Genomic DNA, 24,380 nt, shown 5'->3' with positions numbered 1-24,380 from the left:
TGGCCCTCCTTGAGGGCATGAATGACAAAAAATTCACCAACTATAGCCATCCATTTTTGTCCACCACCCCTCTCTAGGTTAGACTACGCCAAAATGGGTACATGCTAAGTTGGCACTTCCTTAGTAAATCATTAAAGTCCCTTACCTCCCCATCCCACTCTCAAGAACTCGCAAAATAAAGCCCCTATCTTATACTACCCCACCAAAGTCAAGAAATTGTCTATTTCCAAAAAAAAAAAGAAGGGCAAGAAATGGGAAGCCACACCATGCAAAAACCACTAATTTCATGTAGTTACTAGTCACTACACCTAGGGTTCTCAAGTTAGGTGCATTCGATGGTTTTGATTGGCTGGCTCCATCCCTAACCCCCTAGCCTCATTTTGATTCCCCACTACATGCTTAGGGCACATCAAGGGCAGGATACACCTAGGGAGGTAACACTTACCTATGGTTTAGACCTATCACCCTAAGCTACATGCATTGTACCTCCCTTATGCACAAACTAAGTCCTCAAGTGAGGGACAATGCCCAGGCTTGCCCCCAGTCCCAGTAGCATGAGCAAAATGCACCACCTGATAGCGTAGCACACCCCCAAGTAGTGCACCTTCTTTTCTTTTCAGGTACAAACAAAGGCCCCAACCACCAGCTTCGGAGACCCCATCATCCATGCAATGCACTCCCCATCTTATACAACAATGTCACCATGCAAGTGAAACAAAGCAGGGACACACTGAGGCAACCCCAATCAAAAAGTGAATGAAGAAGCTCATTTGGAATAGCGCAAGAGAAGACAACTACAAGGGGCCAGGAGATGGATCCATCTAACACCATATTCAATTTTAAAGCTGGATCCACCCATCAGCCTCTCTCCACGCAAGGATTCGTCCGACTTTATCTTCAATTCCAAAGGCATAAATCCCTCCAACACACCTTTCACCAGGGCTCGAATAATGGCCTTTCAAGTCCATAAATCCCTCCAAGACCAGGGCTCGTTCCAAACTCAAGGACCTTTCAGGTCCATAAATCCCTCCAAGACTAGGGTTCATTTCAAACTCAAGGGCCTTTCAGTTCCATAAATCCCTCTAATAGGTCCATAAATCCCTCCAACACCAGGGCTCATTCCAAACTCAAGGGCCTTTCAGTTCCATAAATCCCTCTAATAGGTCCATAAATCCCTCCAAGACCAGGGATCATATCCAATGCAAGGGACTCCTAGTTTCATAAATCCCTCCGACACCAAGGATCATATCCAATGCAAAGGCCTTTTAGTTCCATAAATCCCTCCAATGCCAAGGATCATATCCAATTCAAGGGCCTTTCAGTTTCATAAATCCCTCCAACATGCCCATAAATCTCTCCAACACCAGGGCTCATATCCAACTCAAGGGCCTTCCAACTCCATAAATCCCTCCAACACACTCGTCTTGTCTACAAACTCAAAAAGCCACTTGGCTACCCCCACAACACTGTCCGACTTGCCACCCAGCAGTGCCATGGGATTGGCACTCAACTAGGAGAGGGGTAATGTTTACTGCAAAGCAATGGAAGAAAAAAATGAGGCATCAATGGTAAAAGCACAAGGTAGAAAAAAGGAAAAGGTGCCCTACAAGAGAGTGGGCCCACCAGGAGTACAAGATGCAACCGTGGAAGCCGCAAGCAAGAAGGTGCACCTTTAAATATAAAGGCGCAACCAAAACCTTTGTAAAAGAGTGCTAGGCTCCCTCTTGTGCAATTTGTAACAATGAACGGGTGGTAGGAATAAGCTAGAAAGAAAGAAGTACAATGGGAAAAAGGGCCGGCCATGTAAGAAAAAGGGGAAAAAGGACCGGCCATGGCCATGGCCGGCCATGTAAGAAAAAGGGGATAAGGAGATGACCGCCCAAAAGGGATTTAGGGTTTTGTATATAAAGTTCAAAAAATGAACAAAAGCTCATTGTTTTGGTGTGCAATTATCACCCAATGGATGTATCCAAATGCCATGCTTAGATTATATTAAGGAAATTTTCTCTCCCAAATAACCAGCCATCCCAAAATAAATCATGTATTTTTTCCCTACAACAAAATAAATTATTTTGTATATCCATTAAATAGTAAATTGGTTACCATTCTAGCAATTAAGAATTACGAGTTAGTAGATATATCTGAAATCCATGGTTAGATTCCTTAAGTTAATTTGAAAAAATCTATCATGATCTAACCTTCTTTGAAAATTTAATGTAAAGTATTTCTATCCTTCTAAAATGATTTCTCTTTTTGAAAAGATACGAGCAAATTGTATGATAACATTCGTAGAGTTGACTAAAGAAAATATTATGATACCACAGGAAGCTGTTCCTACCCTTAATGCTGTTGACATCCAAGAAAAGAAGTTCTTGCTTAAGAAAATCAAACCACCTGAGTTTGCTGGCCAAGGCAAAAACGTGGAGGTTGAAGTAGAAATATGGGTCAAGTCCATGGAAGATTATTTCATTGCTATCGGAATTACCCCAACTAATCAAGCAATGATTGATAAGTTAAAGCTAACAGGAGAAGCCCGAATTTGGTGGAAACAATGATGTAAAGACCAAGGAATCTTCGAAGCGTCTGTTAGTTGGGACGTATTAAAGGATGCATTGCAAGGCTGGTATCTCCCGCCAACATACCATACACAAAAGATGAATGAATTCTTTGGTCCAAAGCAACTTGGGATGACACTAGAAGCTTATTACTCGAAGTTTGTAACACTTCTCAAGTATGCACCATCTACAAATATTGCGCAACAAGTATCCAAGTTTTGCCACGGATTGGACGATCCCCTAAACACATAACTTGAAGAAATGCGTCCATCCGATCTCCAAGACGCATTGATAACAGTAAGACTAATTGTACAGGAACTCCATTCCAAACCAAGAAACAATAAGCACAGGAATAATAAGTTTCAAAATAGAAATATAACTAGGGGCTATGCAAAAAGAGCCCAAGATCAATTCCAATCTGCTAATAACAAGAAGGCTAAGATGTCAGCAGTGGGAAACTTTATTGGTAGTTATAAGGGTACTTTCAAGTGCTATTATTGTAACGAATGTGGCCATATCCAAAGGCAATGCCCAAAACTTAGAAAGAATGAATGCTAAAGAAAGTTTTGTAAACCACCAGAGTGGACAACCACAACTAGAGGAAGAGTTGCCAGCATAATTCTCAAGGAAATATAAGATGATGAAGGTTCCACTTTGGAAATCGACATGGAGAGAGCAAGAATTCACACCTCTCTCAAAAACAAGGGACCAAATTGACAGTTCTCAGTGATTCAAACACCATCAACCTATAACGATAAAGCCTTTAAAATTTTGATTGATTGTGGAATAACACATTCATTCATATCACCAAAAGGTATACTAGAAAACTAGGCATAGACACAATGCATGCACCTGTGTTGATAGTTGAGTTAGCTAATGGAAAAGAAGTATCCTCAACACAACAGACAAGTAAGGTGGAGTTTAATTTGGGTGGCAATCAGACCAACATGCAATTTAGAGCGATGAACCTGGGAACCTATGAGTGCGTGTTAGGAATGGACTAGTTAATTCCTAATGACGCTCATATTCATTGTGAAAAAGACCAAGTCACATTCTTGAATCTTGTAGAACAACAAGTGACCATGCAAGGAGAAGCAAGAAAACCAAAGATTCAATTAGCAAAAGATTCTCAAATCGCTAAAGGTTTAAGAAAAGGCTCACTTGTATACCTAATCAAATTAAATAAGACTGAATAGGATAAAGAAACCAAAGATGAACTGTCTTAGCTTAGCGAATATGCTGCCATATTTCCTGAAGATTTAACTAAAATTCCACCATAGAGAGAAGTCGACCACGAAATCAAGCTAGTACCAGAAGCTACACTAGTTGCAAAGTGACCATATCGAATATCCATTCTAGAAGCCATAGAACAAAAGGAACAACTCAAATAGATCTTAGATGAAGGATCCATTAGAACCAATAACTCACCTTGGGGAGCTTTGGTGTTATTTTAAAAAAAGAAGGATGGGACTCTCCATCTTTGCATTGATTATTGAGGGCTAAATTAGGTAACGATCAAGAATAAGTATCCGATTCCAAGGATCAACGAACTACTTGATTGACTACAAGGAGCGAAGATTTTCTCCAAGATTGATCTCAGATCAGGGTATTACCAGATCAGAATCAAGCAAGAAGATATCCCAAAAACCACTTTTAGCACAAGGTACGGTCATTACAAGTTTATCGTAATGTCATTTGGAATAACAAATGCCTCTGCTACCTTCAACAGATTAATGCAAGATATATTTAGACCTTATCTTGATGATTTCATCCTTGTATTCTTTGGGGAAATCTTAACATATTCCAAGGATGAAGGAAGTAACGAGTCACAATTGTGGACAGTTCCTTAAGACAATGCAGACTCACAAGCTGTATGCTAGGAAGAAGTGTGCGTTCTTTAAGAAGAAAATCTAGTATTTAGGGTTTATAGTTTCAATAGAGGGAATTTCAGTAGATTTAGCCAAGGTCAAGGATGTACAACAGTGGCCATCTCCAATCATTGTAAGTGAAGTTTGTAGCTTTTGGGTTTCACAGGATGGTATCGGATCTTTATTAAGAATTATGCTTTGATTGTTGCACCCCTTATCACCTACTCAAGAAGCAAGTTGCCATTAAATGGACCCAACAGTCTAGCTTTGATAGGATCAAGTTAAGCTTAGTCATAGGCCCGATCCTCAAACTACCCGATCTTAGAAAAGAATTCGAAGTGGTGTGATCGATGCGAATTCTCTTGCCTTGGGATGTATACTCATGCAGGAAGGACATCTAATAGCATATTCCTCCAGAAAATTGAAGACTCATGAGAGAAATTATGCTACTCATGACCTGGAATTACTTGCAATTATCCACACTCTTAAGTTATTTAGACATTATCTACTTGGGAAGAAATTCTCACTGGTAACCGACCATAAAAGTCTTAAATGGATCTTCACTCAACTAGATCTAAATATGAGGCAAAGTTGGTGGATCAAAGTCTTGCAAGAATATGATTTTGAGATCAAGTATAGACCAAGAAAAGAGTATGTAGTTGCAGATGCTTTAAGCCGCAAATCATTTCTCAATGCACTTATCTTAGAAGAACCTCTTAGAGCTCAAACACTAACTACAATGATATCAATGCCTAGCAATCCCATCATCTAGCTAGCCAAGGAGAAAGCGAATAATGATCCCAAATATAAGCAAATGCTGAAGGAAATTCAGAATAAAGAAGAAAATTCTAAGCTTAAGACAATGTATCTTAACTTCTCTGTTGACGAAGGACTTGTCTACTTCAGGACAAGATTATGTATTCCTTCAAGTCAAGAACTTAAGAAAGAAGATCCTATGGGAAGCTCATGATTCCCAATTTTCAAGACATCTTGGCTATGCCAAAACTCTCAATGCAGTTAGAAAAAGCTATCATTGGGAGAAGCTCAAAAGTGATGTACTTAAATATGTAACCGAATGCTTGAGTGGCCAATGAATAAAAGCCAAACGAGTTAAGCTGCCAGGAAAGCTACAACCCCTTTATATTCCTAAGATGAAATGGGAATTCATTAGTATGGATTTTGTAGTTGGATTACCCTTAGTTCAAGGATGATACAACTCAATCATGGTAATTGTGGACATGTTGACTAAGGTTACCCACCTTATTCCAATCAAAACTAGCTACAAAGCCTTAGATATTGCCAGGTTATTTGTCAAAGAAATCTTTAGACTTCATGGACTGGGAAAGAGAATTATCAGCGTGATTCTCTAATCACTTCGCATTTTTGGAAGGGATTATTTGAAGCTCTCGATACACAGCTTTGTTTTAGTATAGCTTATCACCCTCAAACTGATGGGCAGACATAGCGTGTAAATTAGGTCATTGAAGACATACTTAGATCATATTGTTGCAAAGAACCTAGACGGTGGATACAATATCTACCTTTGGTGGAATTTTCTTACAATGCATCCTATCATCAGAGCATTCAGATGACCCCATTTCAAGCTCTATATGGGCAAGAATGCCTAACTCTGCTAAACCTCTCCGACCCTACCTTGAAGGTTGAAGCTTCTAAGAAGATGCTTGAAGAGATGGACGAACAAGTCAAAACTATCAAGCAAGATATACAAGCTACCAAGGATTGACAAAAAGCCTATGCTGACCTAGGGAGAAAAGAACAAATCTTCCAAGAAGGGGACAAGGTTTTTATCCGTGTATGCTAAAAAATGAGTTGTTTATCCTTGGGAAAGTTCAAGAAGCTAAGCCCAAAATACCGTGGATCTTACAAAGTCATAAAGGCAGTTATGTTACACTTCACCTGATTGAAGAGTTTCTAAAAACTAGGGAGTTAAAGTCATTCGTTTGTTGTACTAATTCTAGAACCTGCTAAAGCCATTGTTGCCTATGGATTGTTTGAGAAGCGGGGTTTGGATTTTATTAGACCTTTGTGTGGTACAAAAATAGGAAAGTCTTATATCATTACTATAGTTTATTATATGACCAAATTGCCTGAAACTAAGGCTACAAGGAATTGTAAGAAAGAGGATGTAACCCAGCTCCTCATGGAGAACATATACTGTAGATTTGGAATACCACTAGAAACTCCTTATTACCCTCAATGCAACGAACTGGTGGAAGAATTCAATGGAACATTACAAAAGATTCTCTTTAAATTGATGGAATACTATCCTAAACATTGGGATAATTATCTACATCAAGCTTTGTGAACTTGTAGAGCAATGTAGAAGACAAGTAAATGATTCACCCCTTTTCAGTTAGTATATGGTAAAGATGCTTTATTACCTATGAATGCCATGTTCCCTACAATGGAGTTTGTAAGAAAGCATCAGTTAGATCAAATAGAATTGGGAGTTGAAAAAGGGCTGAACTTGCATACCCTATAGTTGGATAGGCAACAAGTAATGGATTGTTATGAAAAACATATTGTGAAGAGAAGGGAATGGTTCAATACACAGTTGAACAATAAGAATCTTGTAGAGGGAATGCTGGTTTCTCTTCATCCTCTATTACTTATTCCACTTCCATATTCTACCACTTCTATTTCTCAACCCCCTCAGTTGGTTAGTGAATACGAAGGGTTTGATCAGCAGATTCCCAAAAGAAGAGGATGGAGCTCGACTGATTATCTTACAGGACCTCAGATAAACTGGCCAATAATTCCAGAAGATTGGACAACTGCCAGTCAAGCATATCAGAACTACCTTCATTTTGCTCACCAATATTCACAATCTTCTTCAGTGAGATTGACAGCTCATTTTGCTTAGTATCTACTAGCATACATGCATAGGCATTCCCATAATGATCAAAAGGCCATTCCAAAGCTTTGTATGAATATCAATGTGAACATTGACTCCCACCAGTTGGATGTCCTATATTTTCATACCCTATGTCTACCTAGTAGATACCTTGTTTTGCTAGAAAGGATGTGCTGCCTACAGTTCTTTCAAAATCCTCCAAAGACATTTGTAGATGAATCCTTCTCCATGGATCGTTTTCGAAATCACCAAGCCTTCAAAAGGGATCATCTTCATTGATGCCTTTGCAATGTATTTTGGATGATTCTTAATGATATATATATCTCTTTTTGGAGGTGTCATTCAGATGGTCGTGTTAGTGTTTGTGTGTGTTGTAATCATTATATATGATAAGTTTGTGCTGATTGAGAATAATTTGTTCAAGAGCTCTTTTAAAATTATTGATGGTGATGGTGGATGAATGCCTATGGTGCAAAGCTGAAGAGAACCTCTCATATCCTTTACAAATTTGTTATGGCTTTTAAATAATTAATCAGATGAGTTAATGAATAACGAAAGTTTTCATTTAGTAGTTTTTTCTATCAGATCATTAGGAGAAATATGGACTCTCTTTTTTTCCCCTTAAGGGGTTTCTCTCACCTCTCTCTCTCTAAAAAGAGATTCCAAAATAATATTATAAAAAGAGATCTTCTACAATCAAGCAAATCTCGTTTTTGTGTTTTCAATAGATTTCACCTATTATTTTATTCCCAAACTGCAGGATAAGGTCACTTTTTCTCAAAATCCTCATAGCTAAAAAAATACAATTCTATTTTTTCTAAAAACGCAGCCAATCATTCTTTAATGCCCTCATGACTCTTTAATGCCCTCTTTAGTGCCCTCATGACTTTTCAATCATTCTCATTCTCGCTTCTTAAAAGGGCGGAAGTTAAAAAACGATATAAAATGACGTACACATCATACTTTAAGATTATTTTTTACCCAGAGACACCTTTTTTCCTCGAGAGTTTCCTTGTAAATTTTCATCTTTTTTGGACAAGTATATACCTATTTCTGGGCATTTTTTCATTCCCTCATAAAGCTCTACTTTTGTCCCAAATTTTGTGCATTCTTCTCTTTCCCTCCAGAATATGGTTTCTTGCATACGAGTTCTTCTGAAGTAGCATTGAGGAGTAGTTTTGATAGCATTTGTTGAAATCAAAGAATCTCTATCTACAACACACTCTACCCTGCTACAAGCCATCTTCCTCTTCAGAAATATGCAGTAAGAAATCTCCGTCTTCAACAGTCTATACTACAAGCAATCCAATGATAATGGAGGTATCTTTATTTTTTAAATCTTTGTGATGTTATTATTCTTCACAGTTGTTGTTCAGTCCTTAAGCATCAATTCATAGAGAGAGAGAGAGAGGGGGAGAGAGAGAGAGATAGGAGGGGAGAAGGGGGGGATAGAGAGGACTGTGTGAGATGAACAAAGAAAATAAGTGATAGAGTGACAGATAGTAAATTAGGGTAGAAGATAAGATGATATTATTGTTTTCCACTAGCCAAGCTTCAGTATGAATGTGTTTAGGGTTTCCTTGATGAATTTTTGTTGAGAGAGAGAGAGAGAGAGAGAAAGAGAGAGAGAGAGAGAATATTTTGGATAGAACAGAAGATAAGATTTGATGCTAATTAGAGGTAGATTAAAAGCCAAGATTACAGGCTGATTAGGGGTTGATTAGGGTCTATCAAGACTGAAAGAAAGAGAAAGAGACAAGAACCAACTGGGTTTTAAAAAAAACACAGATATAGTGAATCAAAGGGGTGTAGTTCTGCGATTTGAATGTTAATCCAAGTTAACATTTGCATACTTTTTTTTTTGCAGAATGTAGGTGCAAGATGTACCAAGAGAAAGAGAGATATTCACTTTCAATTGGAGGATGAATATGCACCAATGTTCAAAAGAACTGTGGAAAGAGATGATGCAATAAGATGCAGGATGCATCAAGAAAGAAATACAGGGAAAAAAAGTGTGGACCTTTGGGTTGATGGGTGCATTTATCCACCCAATCCACTCACTCGAAGGCCACCACAATTTGAAGGGCTTACATCATTTGTAAAGTTTGCTTGTGAAGGCAATGAAGGATTGTATGGATACACATGCAGACTTGTCACACAAGGATTAACAGGGGCTCATCAAACCTTGACAAATGTGCAGACAAGATTACAAGGGAATATGCAATCTTTGATGGAAAAGGATAGATTATTGGCTGAGAAGGATAGAGAGAACCATAACCTACAACAAGCAATGTCTGTCATTGAAGATGCTATGCATGCTACACATGTGCAGAATATGGAGTTACAGTCTAAAGTCAATGACTTGGAGAAGGAGAATCGAAACATAGAGAGGAAGCTCACAAAAACTTTGGAGATTGGGCCCACTTTAAAAACCAAAGAGGCACGTCGGCGCATCCGATCCGTTAAACCAATTGGCCAATTAGCCAAAGGAAGTGGACAATATCATAGACGGATATATGCTCAATCTACTACAATGAGAAATATGTTTCCTCATGCAGAGAATGATACTATTGCCAAAGTCCTTAGCAAGAATATGTCAATATTGTGGGAGAGAAGGAAGGAGTCTCACTTGAAGCTTTCTTGCACAATGGGGGAATACACACAAGGGTGGAGGCTGAAAACAGTTTTCCTCTTCTTAGTTGTGTAAGCCAAAAGAACTCTGGTACAAAGAAATAGAAGAACCCTATATATGGGTCTCAAACCAAACTCAACTAACTAAGGTGGCATACTAATTGAGCCACGAACTAGAATAGATAATGATAGCTATCATGTAGCTATTATTCATGGGCGGTGTACCAACCGCGTCTGCAACTGACAAGTCGGTGACATAAATACACAACGGTCACCCTGGCATATCACGAGTGGAGCTCCATATCTCAATACTCCCCCTCGAGCTCAATTCCAATTCCTGCACACCAAGCAAGTCTCTGAACTTGTGCAGCTTCTTTGCGCCCAATGCCTTCGTGAATATGTCAGCTACCTGATCCTCTGTGCTGACATAAACTAGATCAATAAGACCTAGTAAAACCCTCTCTCGCACATAGTGATAATGCACCTCAATGTGCTTTGTTCTAGCATGATAGACTGGGTTATTTGCCAAGTGTATACTACTCATGTTGTCACAATAAATGACAACTGGTCCATCTGTAGACTGATGCATATCATAAAGTAGCTTATGCAACCAAGCTACCTCACATCCAGCCATTGCTGCACCCCTGTACTCAGCCTCTGTGCTCGACAAGGCAACTGTAGGCTGTTTCTTGCTGCTCCAAGTGACTGCAGCACTCCCAAAAGAGAACACATATCCACTGGTAGATCGTCTATCAGAAATACTACCAGCCCAATCAGCATCAGTGTATCCATGCAACTGTATCTGAACCCCAGTCTCATAAAATAGTCCATACTGCAATGTGGACTTCACATACCTAAGTATGCGTCTAGCCGCATCCAAATGTGGTTTCCTTGGAGCCTGCATAAACTGACTTACCAATCCAACAACATAGCTTAAATCTGGCCTAGTAACAGTCATATAAATCAAACTTCCTACTATGCGTCTGTACATAGTAGGGTCTTCTAGAAGCTCACCTACATCTGTGCTCAGCTTCACATTTTGCTCCAAAGGAACTGAAATAGGCTTACAGCCTGTCATCCCATATTTGGACAGCATGTCCAATCCATACTGTCTCTGCAAGAGCTGTATCCCACTTGGTGATCTAATCACCTCAATGCCCAAGAAATAACGCAGCTCTCCCAAATCCTTCATCTCAAACTTCTGCTTCAATAGCATTTTCACATGAAGGATATCTTCATCACTGTCACCTGTCATAATCAAATCATCAACATAAATGACAAGTAGCATAATACCTTTCTCTGTTTTTCTCACATAAAGTGAGAAATCTGCCTTGGAAATCTGAAAGCCAATAGTGACAAGATACTGTCCTATCTTGTCAGACCATGCTCTAGGTGCTTGCTTCAAGCCATACAAGGCTTTCTTCAACCTGCAAACAAACTCAGGATGAACAGCATGCACATAACCTGGTGGCTGCTCCATATAGACCTCTTCTTGCAAATCACCATGCAAGAAGGCATTCTTTACATCCATCTGATGTAAAGACCATCCCTTTGATGCAGCCATAGCAATGACTGCTCTTACGGTTGCCATCCTTGCAACCAGACTGAATGTTTCTTCATAGTCAATGCCATATGTTTGTGCATATCCCTTGACTACTAATCTTGCCTTGTATCTGTTCACAGAACCATCTGCATTGTGCTTCACCTTATAAACCCACTTACAGCCAATTGCATTTTTACCTTTAGGCAAAGGTACCAATTCCCATGTAGCATTTGCTTCCAAGGCATCCATTTCTTCATCCATGGCTTTCTCCCATTTTTCTTTTCCCATGGCTTGCTCAAAAGAAGTGGGTTCTGGTTCCTGTATCACTTTGACCATATATGCATAGTGAATGGCTGTAAATCCATCATATTTCAGCCTATCCACAGGATACCTAGCTCTCGTAGACCTGCGCAAAGTAGGTTCACTCCCAGGTGCTCTCAAAACATCCCTGGTCTTCTTTACTCCAGGTGTAATAATAGAAGGAATACCCAACTCATCATCAATGCTCTGTTCTGAGCCACTGGATTCACCATCCACATAAGAGTGACCTGCATTCATATCAAACATGGGCTGATCAACCTTCTCTTTTCCTTTTCGTGATACCTGCATACCACTATCTGCATTACTTTGAGAAGATTCTCCTGATCTCAATCTGCCTGTCCATGGCGAAGAATGTGAACCACTGCTAGAGGACGCTCCAGGTCCACTAATATTTTGTGACTGCTGCTGTGAATTCTGTGCAGCATTACCATTTTGTTCATCTACATCATCAATCACATTTACTGGTTTATACCAGCTACTCATCTCATCAAAAACAATATCTCTGCTCACTGTAAACTTACGAGTAGAAGGGTTATAGCATCTATACCCTTTTTGCTGCAGAGAGTAACCAATAAAGATGCACTTCTCAGCTTTTGGATCCAACTTGGATCTCAACTCATCTAGCACATGAACATAGGCAATGCAACCAAAATTTTTCAAATGAGAAATATCTGGTTTCCTACCAGTATACCTCTCCTCTGGAGTCATTCCATGTATTGCTGCAGTGGGAGTCCTGTTCATTATGTAGACTGCTGTAGCAACTACTTCAGCCTAATAAAAATCTGGCAAGTCTTTTTCATTGAGCATGGCATGAGATACCTCTCCAATATGCCTGTTTTTCCTTTCTGCAATTCCATTTTGTTGTGGGGTATGACTGCATGAATATTGCTGCTTTATGCCATGCTCCTGCAGGAACCTTGCAAACTCATTTGAGAGGTACTCTCCCCCTCCATCTGACCTTAGGCATTTTATCTGCAGGCCTGTTTATTTTTCAACCATCGCTTTAAGAGTTTTGAAATGCCCAAAAACTTCACTTTTCTTTTTCATAAAATACACCCAAACTTTTCTGCTATAGTCATCAATAAAACTAACAAAATAATGACAGCCTCCAAGAGATGCAGCTTTAGTTGTCCATACATTAGAGTGGATTAATTCCAATGGCTTCTTACTCTCTTGAACATGTCTAGGAAATGGTTTCCTTGCCTGTTTTCCAAACTGACAGGCTTCACATACCTTATGCATTTCTGCAACCTTGAATTTCGACAAACCTGCAACAATATTTTAGGCATGCATTAATTTAAGTCGCTGTACATTAACATGACCAATGCGTTTATGCCAGATATCAATATCTGCAACTACACCGGTCCCATGTGCAAACATTGCTGCACTCAATTCAGACATGTATGCATCCAATGTAAACATTCTTCCCTTCTTCTTTCCTTTTGCTATCAAGCGACCTTTATTTTTCATATCCTCAACAAAGCATCCATGAGGATTAAATCTGACCTGCAAGCCCTGCTCAACCATTTGACCAATAGAAACCAGATTCTTGGTGATATTCGGGACATGAAATACATCGGATAGGTATTTCTTTTTCCCATCCTGCATAGACAAAGGAATTTTTCCAATCTGCACAATAGGATGTGCAGTATCATCACCAGTCTCCACAAATCCTGGTTTTACCATTTTTCTTGCATCCTCCATCCATTCTGTATGGCCTGTCATGTGGTTTGATGCACCTGAGTCAACATACCATACATCATTGCTTTCTTCTACACTTGTCACAGAATTGTTCATGTGTTGCACCATAAACAAGTGCTCATTTCTATCATCACCCTGTCTACTAGAAGATGCATAATTCCCTTGTTGCAGTTTTCCATTCATGATGTCATTCTGCTTTTTATAGCAGCCTTTAGCTATATGACCCATTTTACCATAGTAGTAACATTCAACATTACTGTTTGCATTTTGGCCTCTTTGCCATCCACCACGACCTCTTTGGCTCCCCCTACCTCTAGAGTTACCACGTCCTCCTCCATAGGACTGGTTTTCTTGAGTTTGCTGCATATTCTGATTTCTGCCACGGCCTCCAAATCGGCCTCCTCTACCTCTGCCTCTACCTCTTCCAGCATTTGAGTAGAAGACAGCTTGTTTTGAAGTTCCTCCTGAAGAAGATGCACCACCATTTCTTTGCTCCTCAAAAATTAGAAGAGCAATCAGCTCCTCAAAATCAGGAAATCTTTCACGAACTGAAATGGATGTCCGAAACTGTGCATAATCCTTTCCTAGACCATTCAAGGTCACAGAAACTAAATCATCATCTTCCACTGGCGACCCAATGGAAGCAAGTGCATCTGCAATCTTCTTCACCTTCATGTGGTAGTCATTGATGCTCATATTTTCTCTTTGCACATTATGCAACTCTTGCTTGAGCTGCATTTTCCTGGCTTGCGTATTTGTGCTATACATTTTTGACAAAGTATCCCATGCCTCCTTTGGCGTACTTGCATCCTGAATATGCACAATCATAGAGTCTGAAATGCTGATAGACAGCCAATACATAACTTTCCTGGCTCTCTCATGCCATGCTTTAAATGCCTACATTTGCTGTTGATTGGGAACATCAGGAAAAACTAGTTCTTCTTCATTTCTTGCAACAAATTCCCAATATCCTTTTCCCATAAGGAAATTTGTCATTCTAAACTTCCATGCTTGGAAGTTGTTCTTGTCAAGCTTTTCAGTGACAATCTGTGAAAGAGAATCAGATGCCATTACAGAAGACTGCAAAAAATTCTGTCACTGCAAAAACCACAACTTCACCCTCACAAGGGAAAATCTGCAAAACTGGCGAAAGTGGTATTTGACCACACAGTCACTTCCTAGTGACGATTTTGCATCAACAGGCAACAGGGATGATTCTGTAACTCCCAATGTCTCTACGCACAAGCATACAATGCAATTTTTACAGTAACTTTTCACTGACCTGTAGAACAGTGGCTGCATAGCATAAAACTGGGCCTTTTCCTAAGTGTGTGCAGAAAACTTCCGCCTCCAAAACAGGCCCCGAAATGGCCTCAAATCAAAAAAACAAGGTCGCCAAGGGCTAAAGCCTATTCCCGCAACATATACTGCCCTTTTGCTTCACCGCGAAGGACGTCTCAACCTGAGACAATGCACTCCTGCACTTTCCGGCTGTGCTACCTGTAGAGATCTGCTCCCAAAACAGAAAATGAAAGCAACACTGCTCCTCTTACCAGAACACCGCGAGCTTGGCTTGCTTTCTTGAGCTCCTTACCACGAACAAGGCTCTGATACCATGTCAATATTGTGGGAGAGAAGGAAGGAGTCTCACTTGAAGCTTTCTTGCACAATGGGGGAATACACACAAGGGTGGGGGCTGAAAACAGTTTTCCTCTTCTTAGTTGTGTAAGCCAAAAGAACTCTGGTACAAAGAAATAGAAGAACCCTATATATGGGTCTCAAACCAAACTCAACTAACTAAGGTGGCATACTAACTGAGCCACGAACTAGAATAGATAAGGATAGCTATCATGTAGCTATTATTCATGGGCGGTGTACCAACCGCGTCTGCAACTGACAAGTCGGTGACATAAATACACAATGGTCACCCTGGCATATCATGAGTGGAGCTCGATATCTCAACAGAATATGGTCAAAAATGCATTGGAAAATCGTAAATTCAGGGACATTGTGGATGGTGTTGCTAGTGAACGTCTTAGGGATGTGAGCAACTTGTTCACTGCTACAGATGCTCAGGGATTATGTGACAAGGTGGGAATGAGTTCTGAGTCATATAGTATGCTCTATCAACAATTGGATACAGGTTTTAAGCAAGTCTTCAATACTAAGCGAGTAATGCCTCTGCCAAAACCATTTCACGTGAAGAAGGCTCGAAAACAACTAAATGAGAAAGTTTTGGAACTAATTGGTGAGCCTACGCATCTGGAACACACACAAATATTGAAGTATGGTTCCAAAGAAGTTGCCTTTGTATTGAATGCATCCAACAACTTTGTATTGGATATATGTAGGGTTCAGATTGCTATGGTCAAGTTTTACAATATGTATATGGAAGAATGTAGAGGCAAGCTTAAGTTTGTCCTTAAACTTGATGAGAGTGAGATTATCAAGGGGCAAAAACTTGAGCATGTGAGTATAACACTAATGAATCGAGCATTGGATCCCAACATCGATGAAAAATATCCTTTATACTTCAGTGTACAATCGGAGAATGAAATATGGTGGCTTGCAGCATTTGAAGTACCAAAGGAGGACCATGAAGTAATTAAAGTTTTTTTTAACCTCACTAATATACCCAGTGTTATTCAACAGCAAAATAATGGAGCAATTTTACACGTTGAGGGGTTTGGGGACTATCAAGTTGAATGGCATCTTGCAGGTGATTTAAAAACATTGAAGTGTATGTTTAGTTTATCAAATGTAGCAAATGCAAAATTTCCATGCATATACTACATGCAAACTAGGAAGAAGGGGAAAGATGGAAAGAAAGAATGGCTTGCCAAGGCAGGACAACAGGGTGCTTCGACACGTGATCAGAAAGTCATGAGAAATGGAATGCTAATTCCAGTGGATCCAAACTGGCGCCCTATTTTGGAAATACCACTAACAAGGGTTCACTTTTGCACATTGCATTGTTTGGTTAGAATAATTGAGAAGCTAGTATATGAATATATATGCTTTGCATACAAGATGCAGCCCATGTCAGAATCTGATGCTACATGCAAGAAGGTAGAACAAGTCCTCTCTGAAGTTGGATTGCACGGAGGCCAAGTAGAAATAAAAAAGGACAAGAAAAAATTGGGGAAGAGTGGAAATGTTCCTTGTAAACCATGCTTTGGCGGACCCAAGGCTAGGAAGTTTTTATCTCCACCTCGAGATGAGGAAGGCAATATACTAGTAAAACAACCAGAGAAGTACGAAGCATGGAAAAAGTTGCACCTTGCTGTTTCAGATTGGAGCAATGGGGGACGAACGAGGATTGCGAAGGCAGAAGTGTGGATACACCTAGATAGATTAGCAGCTCTCTTACAGAAGTTGGGGTTTATGGATGGTGATGCCAATGCATTTAAAGAGACAGTTGCTAAATTTCATAAGTCCATGGTGGAGGCATGGACTACAAATAGCATAACACACTACATGGTCAGTATTATCACCATTGCAAAAAAAAATCATCATTTCAAATTACTTTGTGTTTCTAATCTCTTTTCTTGTGCAGCATATACTTGAAGCACATGGTCCATACTTTGCAAATCAAGGAAGTTTGGCAATATGGTCAACTCAAGGCATGGAAAGATCTCACTGGCAAGCTCGTTGTGCTTTTCAAAAGGCAACTGATCATGGAGGTGGCATCAATGATTCCAATTCTATGAGGCAATTATTCCAATGGTGGTATAGGAGACTAGAGATACGATACGAGGAAAAAGAAAAGAAGTCCAAAACATCACAAGCAGAATCTATAAGTAGGGCAATATATGAAGTGAGAAAAGCAAGATATGAAAACAGCACAGCTAGACAACGGCACGCAGAATGGTTGGCAACCCAAGAGAGAGATGGCAAAAAATGGAGACCTAGATAAAGATAATAATTTTGATGCATTTAGAGTCCACAAGAGAGCACAAGTCCCAAGGATATGACACATCAATACTCATATCTCTAACATGAGATGTCTTATAAATTTTCTTTAAAATTTCAAAGGTTTGTCACTATATTTTTCAAAGTTGATTTCGAACTTTGATTTTTAATTATGAAAAGTCGATTTTGAAATCCTAAGACAAAGATATGAAAATTCTAAACATTGGAACATTCATTGGCCTAGAGAGAGAGGGGGGGCATGAGGGGGGTGTCAGGAGATAGAGAGAGGTAGGGATGGGGTGGAGAAATGAAATGAAATGATAAATTTAAAATTCATTTACACCACAGTAAGTTTGAAAGTTTCATATTTAAGTCGTCTCTCCTTTCATTTTTTCCCATTGCTCTCCACTCTACCCTCCACCTTTCTATCCTTCATCATCACAGCCATGGCACGTTCCAAGCTTCCTATAAAAAAGGCGCCTGCGAGAGCAAGAGCTCAACACTCTTCCGAATCTAGTGAGCGTACTGTGAGTGACAAAGATCCCCTGGTGACCGATAACGGTGGCCCTACTGCAGCCAATAATGGTGGCGCTATTGTGGCCAACAATGGTGGCCCTAGTATGGTCGATAATGATGGTTCGCCATTGTCCAGAAATGGTGGTCCACATGCTCCCATTGCTCCACCTCCCACTACTACTCCAGCTCGTAATACACGCCCTCCAACACATAAAAATCGAAGATGGAGACCAGGCACAGCTGCGCTACGCAAGATAAGGAAATTCCAGAAGAGTGCCGACTTGATTATTCCTAAGGCACCATTCTCCATGTTGGTGCGAGAAATACTGCAAGATCTACAGTCAGGGCATCATCACAAGTTCTTTTCGAGGAACCAGGCAAGGAATGTGGGGCGATGGTCAAGCCAAGCCTTGCTTGCTCTCCAAGAAGCAATTGAAAGCTACTTGATTGATCTAATGAGTGATGGTCAACTTTTAGCCATTCATGCCCGACGTATCACTATTAAGCCAATAGATCTAGTTCTTGTTCGCAGGATCCGCAATAACAAGGATGCATTTAATCTTAATGTCAACAATATGCTTTGAGAAGCTACCTTGTAATTGGATCTATGTTTTTAGCTCAGGTTTGGTTGTAGATTGTAAGGAGCTTAGTTTTGGGTTATCTTTCCAGTAGACCTTCAAGTATTTGATAGTAGTGGCCTGCAAAATGGAGCTAAATTTTCCCTAGCTCTAGTTGTACTTGGTGCGATGCACTATCTACCGTGTATTTCATAGTTTCGCAATGCTAAATCCAATATGTGATATTCTATTTTGACCATGTTTTGCATTGTGTGAATTTTCAAGTTTCCAATTTTGTAAGTAGTTTTGTTGAGGATAAATTCAATATGCAACCACGTACACGTCGGTGATCAGTTGTACATGGGCCGATGCACTATATCCTTACTATATTTAGTGGTTTGGCAACAGTATATCCGATGCGATATTCCATTTTACCCATGATTTATTTTTTGTCAATTTTTAAGTTTCCAATGTTTCGCATTGCGAGGTTGACAATACATTTAATCTGCAGTTGCGCACACTCATTATCAATACATTTAATCTACAGTTGCGAGGTTGACAATACATTATCAGTGCAGTATAATGCAGTTAACACATTTTCAAAAAAAGATTGAACCGTCAAATTTATAAATCGGAATCTGGTGAAACTTCACCCTCATGCTGGGCATTAGAAAAACTCATTTATATTAAAAATTTGGCCCCATCAGAAGCCTCTGGGTCACCTGTCCGGAGGCTCGCTTATGGAATTTCCAAGGGGGTCACTAGATGGAGCTGGAGCTGGAGGTGGTGGCTACCGTATGGAATTTCCAGGGCCGTATGGATTCAGGTCCCCCAGACGCGAGCCTCCGGCCAGGGCACATCTGGGGGCCCGATTCCAACAAAAACACATGTGTGTGCTCCTGATGCCCTAGAGGCCCTACTGGTTAAGTTTCATATGAAACCGAGAACATTACCTTCTCTGCATCATCTATCTGCCACTGTAATGGAGCATCCAGGTCTGCTTCTGCCACTGGGCTGCCCTCGTCTCTCTCCTGGGTAGGCACTGCATAGTCAGGTTGAGGACCAAAAAGGCTTTCCTGCAACCGCTCGAACTCCTCATCAGAGATCTGATACTATGGTGCCGCATCCTCAATCTGCTCCTGGATGCTCACAATGGTAGAGATGTCATCGATGCTCGTGTCATCATAACGAGCCACCTCATCAACATGTGGTGGGGCATCCTGTAAATTAAAATCTATGAAATCACTAGGTGCATCACGCACCATGATACAGTATAGTTCTTCTTCCCTAAGCTCCAACAACTCTAGCACATCCTGCATGAGTAGATATTCCACCCCCTCGATGGTGATAGCATGGAGAGAAGAGAGGGGTGGCTCTTCGCTCGTGGGCATCTCATCAGGGCAGGGAGGTGGGTGCACAATGGCCAAGCTCTGTGCTGCCTCAACACTCAGATCGAGAGTGATCTCCTCAGGCTTCCTCTCAAAGTACTCTAATAGTGGCCGAGAGGGTGCGTCGATGTCCTCGTCACTGTCCTCTTGCACCTCAGTGCACATAACATATATGGCAAAGGTGGCATCCCTCTCAATGAGATCCATCGTGACGTGGTCCTATGACGAGGTGGGCATTGCTCTAGCGCGGAGATGTTGCCCCACATGCACCAGGGCTCGACTTATCACCTTTGCATGGCTGGATCCGGCACACAAACTATACAAAAAATCCATGGGAACCCACCTGAGAGTGGAGTCGGGAATAGAGCAAGTGAGAGGGTTCACTGCATCACAAAACGATGCTAGTATACTAGAGTTAGGGTCTACAGCGGAAAGCGAGCTCTCTAGACTCAAGGTCATGCAAAACCTAGGGTATATCTAGTCCCCTATGTGCGCGTAGCATGTGGAACTGATCCATGCGGCGAAGGCGGGAGTGGTAGCCATGGCACGCAAAGAGAGAAGGAATGAGACCACAAGTGTAGGGAAGTGGAAAATGAAAGTGAAAATGAGTTTGGAGTTATAGCTTTTATGTGTCTAGGGTTTTAAATAAAGGTTCTTTATAAAGTTATTAACTCTAAAGTTTCAAATTAAAACTCTTACCTTAGTTTCTTTATTTCAGTACTTTAAAGTCACTGTTAAAATTACTCATACAGACAAACGCTTCGTTCTGCATTATTATATCCTCGAATATGTTTGGGTCGCTGAGCATATTCAAGTCTAACAAGAGAAAATATATAATTTTTTAAAGAAAATAAATCTAAAAGGCCTTGAAATTCCCTTTGGATCCAATTTAATATTAAAATGTAAGAAACGAGCAGCAGAGATGCGCTACAATATATCATTGTGCAAAGACAATATTCTCTAGATTATAGACCTCTAACCTGCAATTTAATTATGATTTTTAACTGCACGACTGAGTAATTACAGTATGTATTATCGCACGCTTGGATCACAGTAAACTAAAATTTAAAGTACTCAGAAGTTCAAAAAAGGTATGTATTCGCTCTTTATAAAGTTTTTTTACAAGGATTCCACTATCTCAAGGATATGTGGAGAAGCACATTGTTTACATGTCATGGATTGCTCACTACGAGTCCTAACTTTTCTATTATCTAACTTGAAATAGAAGTTGTAGAGGGGCTCACTGGACATTAATTGGATTTCTTGTCTCAGAAAATAAATGGGCCAATGACTCTCTGCACTAACTACGAAAGGATTATGACCACTCCACAAGATTACCACATCTACGAGCGTTGTATGTGTGTCATCTCGGATATCTTGATCCAAGCTTATCCACTCCCCTCGCAAAAGTCGCCATTTTCTATATTGAAAGCGAACGCACAGAGTTTGTCTAGCAATGAAATACCTGTAATAAAAACAAAAATAATGGTAAGTGATCAATGCGACTAACATAACAATTCATCTAAGCGAGACCTATGTCAATTAAATCAAGGTATGCAAAGTAGTAAAAAAGTTTTACCTGAATGTAATATCAGATTGGTTGACCCTGCACTCAATCGTCTCATCAAAATGTGTTCTTTTGACTTCCCAAGACTCACCCAATAGCTGACTCATCCATTCCTCGGATGGACACTTGCATTGATAAGTAATCTTTGTTTTCTTCAAAACATCACATGAACCAAACAAATGTGCAAACAATGAGAATGGAATAAACCAACTAAGATGCACATCTTTGGAGCCTGTGGTGGGTTTCATAGCACTATTGATGTCAGATTTTATCTTCGACTTGCAAGCTCCTGACAACTCCAAGCTACCAATGAACCATTCACCACTAGACAGTGGCGGCAATGGGACATGCTGCAATCTCTGGCTTTCTACCACATACAATGAATTATAAAAAAAGATATTTTGAGTGGCAAGTTGACTTGTAGAGGTATTATCATAGATCAAAGAACCTATCTCTTCATGCCAAACATGTATCTTGCCGCTTAAACATTCCACATTCTGCCATTCATGCAAAGTCGATGGATATAGAACTGTCAATCAAATAAGACTGAATTAGAATACTGCAAAGACTTTTAAAAAAAACTTTGATACAAAAGAATAATCAATGATAAAATTTAACAACTTACTGTTTTGTTTATAATTTGCAATGTTGTTCTCGTCGTGTACAAAGATTTGTTTATGCATATAAACATGTTGAATCAACACTTCTGTTACTGCACTTGTGCCATTAAACACTTTTCTGAACTCTAGAATTCTACCTTTCCAATGTTTGCTAGGGTTTACAACATCCTTGCGCTTGACCTTGAAACTCCCTCGAGTACTTGGGTGAATCAAAATCCAATCCAACTTATAATACTTATCACAAATCCAATTACCGCCATTATCTTTCCTGTTGAAGACCTCCACTGCAAGTATGCTACTGATATTTTTCCTCCGTGAAGACATCTGTAACAACCAAATACAAAAGTTACCTATCAACATGTGTATAATTTGCAAATGTTCTCTCTAAATGAAATTAAATTTAAATGGATCAATTTAAAAAAGAAACATTGTACCTGTAATTTCTTTCATAGAGATCCCTAGATATGTTGAACAATAAGTTCACTTATAGTAAGACCATTTTTCCTTCACTGACAGATTCCTGTAGTACAAAAACAAAAGAAATATTGGGTCAACGCATACATATAACTTATATAGGCTTTGTCCAAATGCGTTGAAATTTAACCTTGGAACAGTAGTAAAAAATGGCAATATACCTGTGGCTTTCTCTGCAAAAAATCCCAAAGATGTTGTAGAAGTTGAGTTCTTAATAAATCATTGTTCTTCACCCTCGGAGATTCTTGGAGTAAAAAAACAAAGGAAAGCTCAATATGTATGTAACTTGTATACATTTTGTCTAAACGAGATAAAATTTAACAGTGGAGCAACAAAAAAACAAGACAATATACCTGTAACTTTGTTTACAGAGAAACCCTAAGATGTTGAAGAAGAAGTTGAGTGTTCAAAATCCCAAAGATGTTGTAGAAGTTGAGTTCTTAATAAATCATTTTCTTCACCCTCAGAGATTCTTGGAGTAAAAAAACAAAGGAAAGCTCAGTATGCATGTAACTTGTATACATTTTGTCTAAACGAGATAAAATTTAACAGTGGAGCAACAAAAAAACAAGACAATATACCTGTAACTTTGTTTACAGAGAAACCCTAAGATGTTGAAGAAGAAGTTGAGTGTTCAAAATATCACTATTCTTGACTGTAAGAGACTCCTAGAGCATCAAAACAAAAGAAATTACATGTCAAAGAATGCACATAACTTGCACAGGTTTTCTCCAAACGAGATAAAACTTTACCATAGAACATCTATGGAAGAGAAAAATATACCTGTAGAGTTTTGTGAAGAGAATCTTAGGGCTTTGGTAAAACAAGCTCTGCTCTCATAAAACACATGAAACTCTCTCTGTGCTTGTGCAAAGCAAATGAAATTTTACAGGGTTACAGACAGGGCAAGAAACAGTGAGGCTGTAAAATTTCATCAGGAAAGAAGAAGCGGGGAAAGAGATATGACAAATTTGAGTTCCGCCTAAGAAAGAGGGGGAAACTGAAAAGGGGAGAAAAGAAAAGTCAAACATAAAAAATAAGAAAATGAAAATTCGAGGCACAAACTTCCAAGAAGTGACAGCTTTGTACTCCCCTTTTTCTTTATTTTATTGCTGAGGGAAGATTTGGTCCAAGATATGGCTAGAAGATTCATGTTACATGAATCTGGAATCCCAACTCTCTCATTGGTTAGGCCTATATTTGTTTATTCACTCCTTAAGGGGCAAAAAAGAGAGTCCATATTTCTCCTAATGACAGCTGATAAGTTGGGGTTGTGATTTGGCAAGATGATTGAAGATTCGATGGAAGATAAAATTGAGCTCTTTAATGAACTTATATTCTTCTTTTCCTTAGGTTGCGAGGATGCTTCCTTTCTAAGTGTGGGGATATGTTGAGAGTGAAAAAAGACTGAATTTTTGACTGATTTTTGTTGTTTTTTGAGGTTTGAATGATTGATTTTTGATGGATTCAGAATGATGTATGGTTGATAATGGAAGTTTTTGAGAGTGTTTTGGATGATATTGATTATGTTTTGGAAGTTCATGATGATTTTCAATAGAGATATGAAGCTCTATGATGTTCTTATAGGGTTTGATTGGTTCTGTATAGCTTCTATTTTGTTCTGATTGTCTTCTATATGAAGCATGGATTGATGATTGATGAAGATTGAGATCTTTTGGAAGCCTATTGAATAGTTTTTGATAGTTTGGAATGGTTTGAGTATGAGTTATGAGGTTCTGATGACCTTCTGTAACCCTCTATAGACCTTCAGTAGAGCCTCTATCTCTGCTTTATCTCTGTACTGTAATTGTACTGTAGCTGCTCTGGTACTGTACTGTACTGTACTGTTCTA

This window comes from Lygodium microphyllum, chromosome 11, assembly GCF_053477565.2.
Source record: "Lygodium microphyllum isolate KBCC chromosome 11, Lygodium_microphyllum_v1.1.10, whole genome shotgun sequence".
NCBI lineage: Eukaryota > Viridiplantae > Streptophyta > Polypodiopsida > Schizaeales > Lygodiaceae > Lygodium > Lygodium microphyllum.
This window is presented reverse-complemented; position numbering follows the sequence as displayed.